General features: G+C 45.3%; 1 protein-coding gene across 2 annotated transcripts in view; it reads right to left on the bottom strand.

The window, feature by feature from the left end:
- Window positions 1–9776, bottom strand: part of Nedd4l (NEDD4 like E3 ubiquitin protein ligase) — a 215750-nt gene that overhangs the window by 187639 nt on the left and 18335 nt on the right. The window lies entirely within an intron of this gene.

Consider the following 9776-nt stretch of genomic DNA (forward strand, 5'->3'; position numbering starts at 1 on the left):
GGAACCTCAGAGTCCCTCAGCTATCTGGAACACCCCTTTTACAATGAGTGGCACAGGATACAGGAGCAAGGGAGGACAGCCCTCCAGAGTGCTTCCTAAATGACCACACAGATGTTAGGAAGAGTAGCTAAGGGAGCAAGAACGCCCCTCTAAGCATTTCTTGTCATCCTCATAAAGACGAAATGAACCTTCATTTTTATTCACTAAAACCTCTTTTCTGCCCTATGCTGAGAAGCAGGGAGATTCTGGTGGTCTTGAGAGCAACATCCCGCCATCAAGGTGCTTTTAACCTCTCTACATTTCCTTACCCTTTAGCACTGACCTACAGTCTTCAACCAGCCCCAGCTACTTCCTTCCGCTTCCCTCAATGAGGAGACTGACTCAGGAGGCATAGTCTGGGCTGCCCGAGCTCGTGCCTAACAGGTGCAAGACCCTGGCTTCATCTCCAGCACTGCTAACGAAACGAATCCATATCCCAGTGCACATTTACTAACACAAGATCCTTTCCTTTTCACCAATGTCTCCAACATGCTGGAGGCACCAGTTTTAAATTCAGGTTTGAATCCAATGGTCAAGGAGAGAGAGAGCCCATGCATGACCCCTCAGACTCAACCTTGCCTAGGATACCAAGTGGCAGCCCAAGATAGAGGGGCCTCTGTCCAAAGTTCAATGTAAATTCCCACTTGAAAGCTAGTGTCATAGTTTCAATATGCTTGGCCCAGGGAGTGGCACTATTTGGAGGCGTGGCCTTGTTGGAGTAGGCATGCTACTGTGGGCATGGGCTTTAAGACCCCCATCCTAGCTGCCTGGAAGCCAGTATTCTGCTAGCAGCCTTCAGATGAAGATGTAGAACTCTCAGCTCCTCCTGCACCATGCCTGCCTGGATGCTGCCATGTTCCTGCCTTGATAATAATGGACCGAATCTCTGAACCTGTAGGCCAGCCTCAATTAAATGTTGTCCCTATAAGGGTTGCCTTGGTCATGGTGTCTGTTCACAGCACTAAAACCCCAAGACAGCCAGGAAAATGCTCGCTTCTAAAAACCAAAAATACAGAGAGGAGCTGACAGCAGAGCCAGGGGCCTTTGCCTGTATGTTTCCCTTTGAGAGGCTAGAGATCAGGCTTGCAGATGGTACCACTCTTTAATGATGATGAGGAGTTCAAGAGGATGCTTGATCCTACCTGAGCTAAGAGACTGCATCCCCATCTGCTGGTGGCCCTTGTGTACTTCAGTCACAAACCCTGCTCCACCTTCAATCCACTCTGGAGAGGTAGCCATGGAATTCCTGTTTTGTCACAGATACTCTCTGACAGCCAGCTTCGCTGCTCAAGGACAACCTTCATTCTCTCCCTTCAGATCTGATTTCCAAGCTTCATTTTTTTCCACACTTAAAAGTATTCTTTTTCTCCCTCCCCACCTAACATCTGGGAGTGTAGTTATAAAATGAAAATTCTCAGCACACAGGGAGAAAACAGAAGTGAGAGCCAGTATGTCCCACACGTAGAACAAAAAGAGCACCACTGAAAGGAAACCGACGTTACCAAGTACACTAAAGAAGGCAGCTGAGGATTCTGAAACAACCAAAGAACAGAACACCTTGGGACTGGGCCCTACATTGTGTGTGTGTGTGTGTGTGTGTCCTATAAGTTGTTCTATGCAACTGGAGAATGTGTTGGCAGCCAGTCACATTTAAAGCAGTGTTCCTCACCATTTCTCTTCTCCCAGGTGTCCATTCATCCCTCGGGATTAGTCTACATCCAGCAAGTTATAAACTACCAGTACCAATCTTAGGATGAGAATTACCAGAAGTGAGGACTGTGAAGAAAGATGACCTTAGAAAACTTGTGTTTACGAGATGCCACTGCATCAAGTCTCTTAAGGGATGCTGTGATTTATAAGAGAGCAGCAGGGGAGAGTACAATAAACATTAGATTTCGTAAGCAGCTGCCAGGAGACTGGCAGTGATACAGGCAGCCTGGGGCAGGGAGGAGGTAACAGACAGGATGCTACTGAGTGCACTGAGAAAGACAAGAATTGTCAAGACTTCACACGGTGGAAAACATCTGTTTTGTAGCCTCACTGCCGCAGTGTATTGGTTGTCTGTTAGTGCAGATACAGCAGAAATCCCATTTATAATAAGCTTAATTTTATCCTAGAACAATCAAGAGGTGAATTTTAGTAGCTCTGCATTCCAAGAAAAAGTAATGCCAAGAAATAGCTCGATTGTAAAAGGGCTTCTGGTCAATAAGTCTAGTTCAACAATGGTCTCCATCTCTGCAGAAAACAAAAAAAAAAAAAAAAAAAACAAAAAAACCCTTCTCTGATGAGGGGTGAGAGTCACTCCTGTTGTCAGCGTTAGGAATGTAGCTAAAGATTTCAGTGGTTTGGGAGACGGAGAAGGTGCTCACCAGCTGCCTAGGTTTACAGCATGAACTCCCTCCTAGTGAGTGGGCCTTAACTCCAATTAGGCAGCTGCTAGCTAGCACCAGCCTATAAGGGCTACTGTTGCACTCTGGGATATCTTATCATTTTGGCTACTGTTGTGGTGCATGGGTATCACTGCAGGGTAGGACTCCTGGCTACTTTCTCCCCTGGCATCTTGGAGAACACCTTGCAGTACTGTGAAAGCTAGTCTTCAAGAGGAGACAGATCCAGCTTGATTCTTCCAAATCATTATAATATGTATATATTTACTTAAGCATATGTATGTCTATGTTTGTGCAAGAATAATAATTAAAGAAAATGAAGCCATGAGTTTAAGCGGAGCCATGAAGATGGGATGGAGGGAGTATATGTGCATACTCTATATGAAAATATAGGATGTACATAAAATTATAAAAATAAAAGATTTTTTAAAAAGGATGAATGGAGAAGAAAAAGGAAATATAGTTCAGCCAGGTCTGGTGATGCCCACATAAGAGGATGAGATGTTAATACTGACAACTTGAGGCAGGCAGATTGAGAGCATCAGGCTAGGCTACAAAACAAGGTACCACAGAATGAGGACGAGGAAAGAACGCAGGCACCTGGGTGGCAGGATATTTATTCTGCTACATTATATTCACAGTGGAGCTGAATAATTGGGCAGTAGAAGAGGAGATGGAGCTGGGAGAAGGAAAGAGGAACGGTAGGGGAGAAGGAGGAAAAGGAGGAGGCTAGCAACCATGGAGAAAGACTGATGGGTCGAAAGCAGTCCTGGGTAACAATTTATATCTAAAGGTTAGATATTGAGTAATAATTCTAACTGTGAGGACATCTTGTTAACTGAGCATTTCTAAATATATAAATCTACTGGATAATCTTTAAGCATTAAGAGTCTTCATTCTACCGGGTACCATCAGGATGGCAGATATTGTTTGGGCTCAGCTGAGCTTTGTGGGGACATCGTGGTGGACTGGCAGAGCCATCTGCCACCACTGTTGTCTCACGTGTGCCAGGGCCGGTGCTTCTAGCTAGCCAGAGCCGCAGACAGAGCAGAAACAGCGGAACATGGCGGCTGCCCGGGAACAAGCTGGACCATGAGCCATTTTATAAATATCTCCTGTTTCATATCTGCCCCTCTCCTAAGTGTGTATATACTCATGGCCTTGCTTTCCTCTTAGTCTCTAATGTTTTCAAAAGCTTGCAACCAACCACAAGTTCATCTGCCAGGCCAAGGCCACAACACAGGCTGCAGTGTTTTGCCGAAGCATGACAACATGCACCAATCAGTTGTTTAAAACAACTACACATGAAGCCAACAGAAAGAATATAGTGCCATGAGCTGTTGGTAGCATGTATACAGCCTAAAGCAAGATCTTAAGCTTATCTAAAACACGGTAAGACTGGGGGTGGGGAATGGCTCTATGGCTTGGTTCCCTAGAAGGAATTCTGTAGAGGCTCTAGAGTGTGAACTTTACCGATGACAATATGGTGCCCTAATAAAATGTTGGATACCACTATGGGTGTCCACATATCAAATTCCTAAAAAGACAACAGCAAAACCACTTGGCTGTCTAGGATCTATGTCCATGGAAAAGGCTGAGTGCGACTCGGCAAGAGCCGGTTAACTTCTGAAGGCACACACCTGTCCTCTTCCTCTCTGCTGCAGCACCTCACAAAGTTTCAGTCAGCATGAATCTGGGCCTACTAACCTCATTCAGAACAGAGACAAGGCCCACTGGGCTGCATCACCACCAACTAGTGGGACAGAAAGGAATGATGCCTGTGTTTGGTTAGGTAGAAAGCAAAAATACCATGAAGACACAGACAAATGAGTCAAAGCCAGCCAGCAAATACCACAGAAGTGACAACCTGTCAAATAATTAACCTGATAAGCTAGGAATTAGGAGACCAGAGAATGAAACCTAATGGTCCCTCTCCCTTTTTTGCTTAAAAAACTATTTTTCTTTTTTCATTCATTCATTAATTAATTCATGCATTCGTTTGTTTTGGGACAGGGTCTTTCTATGTATCAATGGCTGTCCTGGAACCTCTATAGTTCAGGATGGCCTCAAACCCACTGCTAGAATTAAAGGCATGTACTCCAATGCCCAGCTATTTACGACAGCTGTTTAACTTACCCAAATCAGGCTCCAAGTCAACAGCTTAACCCTGTTCTGTGCAGTTTGATACTGAACTTGATAGTTTCAACTTGATAGCATCTTAATGCTACTAACCATCAAATGCTCTGATCTCAGACAGACACCCGGAGAGCCGCCAGTCCAAAGGAGTCTAGTGAACTAGTTAAATGTATCTGGGATGAATCAAACCTTGAGGTACACCAAAATATACTCTTGTTCGCTTAACTGCGGCACTGTTAGAAAGAGATTTTCTAGCCCTGTTGTTTTGTTTCTATATCTATGGTGTAAAGGTTATTACCTGTGGTTTGGAGTTTGGTCAGAATGAGAGAAGAAAAGGCCCCAGGACATTCCAAGGTGGTAGAGTTCAAGGTGGGAGCTAGCCAGACAGTGCTGAACTTTAAAGACAAAAGAGCCTGCTGTCTTTCAAACAGCAGGCTTAGAGCAGAGAGAGAAAGGCAGCAGAAATCTGATGTGGGCTTTATGAGGTCTAAATATAGGCATCTGCAGCAGAGTGGTTTCTTTGGGGAATGATTTTAAGGATTCTCAGGAGGTGTTAGCTGCTCACTGCATACCAGAGGAGGATAAAGGCTTTCTGGGTTGTCTGGGAGGATTGGAAACCCAGAGAGGTGCCCTGGGAAGGTGAAGAAACATCTTTTGTTCCCAGTCCTCCTGCTGGACAAAGGGGACCGTGAGAGAAGGTCATCGCTTGGTTTCTGATGAACAGTACTGAATAGGAGCCAAAAAATTACCCCATGCTTCAGTCCCAACACAGCAGTCTGGAAGGAAATCAAGGCATGCCGTGGACTCCGATAGAAAGACTTGGATATGCCCATTAACAAATACAGACTGCTTGTACAAAGAGACTCTCTCTGTAAGGCAGCAGAAATGTACATTTGCATAATATCCGTTCTTCATATGGTACCGGAGGCCACTAGATTGGTACAGGTGGTACAACCCACCAACACTGTGTCATGGAAAGGTCAAGAGCTGAACAGGGTAATGCAGGACTTGAGAGAGCCGTATCAGTGTTGCACTAAATGTAGACCATGCCAGTCTTGGGTGCAAGTCTGACCCAGCTGCTTCTGTAACTTTAGAGCCCTGGGGTATCAATCGACCTTTCTAAGCCTCAGTTTTCCAAACTACAGAGGTGAGTTCACTGTGGCTCCTGACCCCAACTACCTGTGTCTTACTGTAAGCTGTTTAAGTCAGTTTCTGGGATGAGACCCCAGTGAAATATTCTTGATGGTCTGTCTTTGTGAGTTCTACTGTGGAGTCAGATTTAAACATCGTTAGGCCAATGTGCAACTCCAGCATTCAAGTTCAATATACACACCTAGCATCAGCCTATATGGCTGAATCTGATGGAGAGACCGTGGCTGAGCACAAACCCAGCAGGGGAGGTGGGCATTTCTCGTTTTTTAATCTCCTCTATCAACAGTCATTCCTGTTTACCTCTCACTGGATACCTATGACTGTGTATCTGTTAGAAAAATAGAATGGACAGGCTTGATCTGATGGTGCAGGTATGTGCCACTGTGACTAACCTTCCACACTGCTAGATGTTGAACCCACTGACACACCTACCCTGTGACATCGATGTAACTATTTACAGCTGCGTTCCCTGATCTATAGGGAGCATATCAAACACCATGACCATCTGATAGTGGAAAGCAGTCTTCCACCGGAGGTAACACTCTTACCTGCCCAGTCTGTCTTTTCACATGCTCTGAAGATCATCCCTTACTAGGTTACTGGTCTTATTGATTTATAGACAATACACTGCATTAAGAAAATTAGCTCTTCTTCTGTGACAGAAACCTGCAGTAGGCTCTCCAGTTTCTTTGTTTTGTTTTTGTCACTTGGTGGGGCAAGTGAGCCTAATTTAAGACACTTTGTTGTGGCCATTCATCACCTCTGTCTTGTCACAGTGAAGGCCTCCCTACTTTGACAACATATGTCCCTGTGCAGTCACACCATTTGTACCATTACCCTAATCCAAAGAGACTGACTGGGACCACGCATTCCTAGTGCTAGCGACCATGCGAGCACATAACCTAGTGCACTCTCTCTGAGAGAGTGAGGATCCCACTGCAAGAAAAGGTCCAGAGTGGCTTGGAAATCCTACCTTCTTTGTACTCGAAGCCCATCACTTCACACACACACACACACACACACACACACACACACACACACACACACCATGTTTCTGGACTGCTTCTGGCTGCCATGTGCCTAACAGGCTCTGGGGGGAGTGGCAATGTCATCAGCACCTCTTAGCTCTACTCCATATTCAGAAGCACCGGAGCAGGCTGCTGGTGGGGGGAACAGTAGAGTGGTCTTGGAACTTTTGCCAAACACCTAAGCACAGCAATTCCTGATGGAATAGTGGCAGCAAGACCAGAGCTCCCACCAGGACCCCATCCCCATCCTAAGCCCAAGGGAGCAGTATCCCTAAGCTCTAAAGCATGAGTTCCCCTCACCCAGGCAGTTGTTCCTGCCACAACTATTTTCTCCATGATTCCTTTGACTCCAAAAGTTAAGATGAATAAAATAGACTTCAAAGACAGAAGTTAAACAACTAAAAATGACTAAAAACAGTATTTCTCCTTGAGATCTTTAGGTGTTTCCTTTCCCAAAGCTAGAGTGAATCAAATTAAAACCAGAGTGAATCAAGTGTGGAGAAGCAATCTGAAAAGATGCCCACAGGTGTAAGAAAAGAGTAAACTGTAGTAGCATCCCCACGGCAGGACAGGGCTCTGAAGGGAAATGTCTAACCAGGCATGCAAGATACCCAGAGTGCTCCATCCCAGGTGTGAAGCTACACAAGCACGAGAGACTGTGCTTCCACTAGCCAGACGTACACTAAAGGATGATACACAGCTTGTTAACTCCTACCTTTAAAAATGCAGTAAATGCCAACTTAAATGTCATCCTTCAGGCTACCACTGGCCCGAGGGGCAGTCGGCATTGTCTAAGTACCCTCTACTTGGAGCATCTTTCCTGTGAGAGACAGGTTTCTCTAGGCAACCCAGGTTGGCAGTAGGAAATTGATCCAGAGAGCAGAAATGGGATGGTCTTTCAAAGTAGTTCCCTTTGAAGTTAGCCAAGGACTTCAGAGATGAAACCAGTGTTTTGAGCAGGCGTGGACCTTGCATAGTTTATCATTCCTATCCACGGCGCACAGAACGTGATACCAGGGGTCAAAAATGTTTTTCTTTTTCTCTTTTTAGAGCCACAGATGGCAAATGTCCGACTGCAGCGAGGTCCACGTAGGCATTTCTTCTATTACAAGTATACTCAATATGACAATGGCATTTCAATATGGTGTCTGTCGAGTGGTTAGGGAAATGCTAAGATAGACAGATGTGTGATGGGACCTAGAAACAGCTCAGCAGCGAATCCTGGATGAAAATAAGCAAGAGCATGTAGCTCACGACTGTAATCCCAGGACTTGGGAGCCTGAGGTAGGAAGAGAGCTGCTGGGAGATCCATGACTGCTAAACTCCAGGATGGTTAGTTCTCCACCAGCCTGGGCTGTAGGATAGGTCCCTGATTCAATGCAAAAACTCATCAAAACAAACAAGTAAAGCAGACAAGGTGGTAACCATCTTCCATCTGCTTCTCAGGAGGCTACCTGTGTCTTGGTCCACTGGATGCGTCCTTAAAATAACACTGGCAGCTGGTGAATTCATCAAGACAGACATTTGTTTCTCACAGTTATAGAGGCAACAAGACCAAGATCAGAGAGCAACAACATCCAGGGTTTGCACCAGGGTTGCAACCTCCTGCTTTAAGTATTCTGTCAACTTGTAAAGGAAAGCTTCCTCTAGGAAGCTTTATATGAGGCCTCTAATCCTACTCCCACAGGGAACTCCCCAGGCTTAATCACCTTTATCTAGCCTGGTCTCTGAATACTGGAACATTATTGGTATTTGGATTTTACAGGGAAAACATCAAATCACAGAAATGCCCAAGGAGCTTACCTCTGTGAGACTGAGGGAAAGGGCTAAAAAAGGGCCTATTTCCTGCCTAATGCATGTCTACTGAGATATTCCCAGCCTGCATCACTTTCAAGATTATAAATCAGAGGTAAGTTTAACATGAAAAAGACCACCCATTTCACATCTGTGTTGAAAAATGACTTAGGACACGCTAGTACTCTTTTTCTAAAGAAAAGAAGGAACTTTCTTCCATGGGTTCTTGCAAAGGTGTCTCTAATTCTTAGGATGTCCACCCAAGTTCAGTCTTGCCTGTAGTATTTATAGCTAAACCAAGGACATCAACAATTACTAGCCGCCCATTTGCTGTTTTCAAGACACCACTCTATGTAGCTGGCTTTCCTGGTAACGACACGTCTACCCAGAAGGATAAATCTAGAAGGAGGCACGTGAAAGAGACGCGCAGGAGACTGATGCTGTGGGCCTCAGTGATGGATGGCCTCCAGGGATAAAGGTGTGCCACTCTCTAGACACCTGACCTCCACTTCACAGCCAGGTGAGTCCCAGCATATTTCTCATGGCCTAGCATAGGTGTCAGGAAGCACCAGACCACTGAAAAACACATTTTTCAGCTTAGCTGAGATCACTTGAGCATTTTCATTTATTTCTGTGTTCCCTAGAGAGGCCTGAATTTCTCAAGGGCAAGAAAACGTTTGTATTTACACAGCCTTAGTTAGCACCCTGGGGGGGGGGGGCTGTCTGTAGTGAAAACATTATTGTATAAGAATGAACTGCCTACTGATTAAAAACAGGTACATTAAAAATGTATGCATTCCTAGATCACTGGAAAGATAGTAAGAACTGTAATCCCAGAGCCAAGAATAAATGTTAATTTCTACAAAAGCTACTTTCCCATCATCCCAAATAGCTTGTGTTCTTCCCTACTTTCTATCCCACTGCAAACATGCCTGGCCTGCCTCTCAGCTGTTTCTGTTGGTGTTTAAGACTTTAAATGCCGATGGTAGTGATGGACAGTGGTGGTGCTGCACACCTTTAATCCCAGCAGAGGTAGACAAATCTTGAGGCCAGCCTGGTCTACTAAGTGAGTTCCTGGATAGCCAGGGCTACAAAGTGAAACCTTGTCTTAGGAAAAAAAGAGAAGAGAAGAGGAGAGGGAAGGGGAGGGGAGGGGAGAGAGAAAAGTGGGGGAGGAGGAGGGAAGGGGGGGGGGGAGGGGAAGAGAGGGGGGGAGATGGCTATCCAGGAACTCACTTAG

This window comes from Grammomys surdaster, unplaced genomic scaffold (assembly GCF_004785775.1).
Source record: "Grammomys surdaster isolate TR1022 unplaced genomic scaffold, NIH_TR_1.0 239, whole genome shotgun sequence".
Classification (NCBI taxonomy): Eukaryota; Metazoa; Chordata; class Mammalia; order Rodentia; family Muridae; genus Grammomys; species Grammomys surdaster.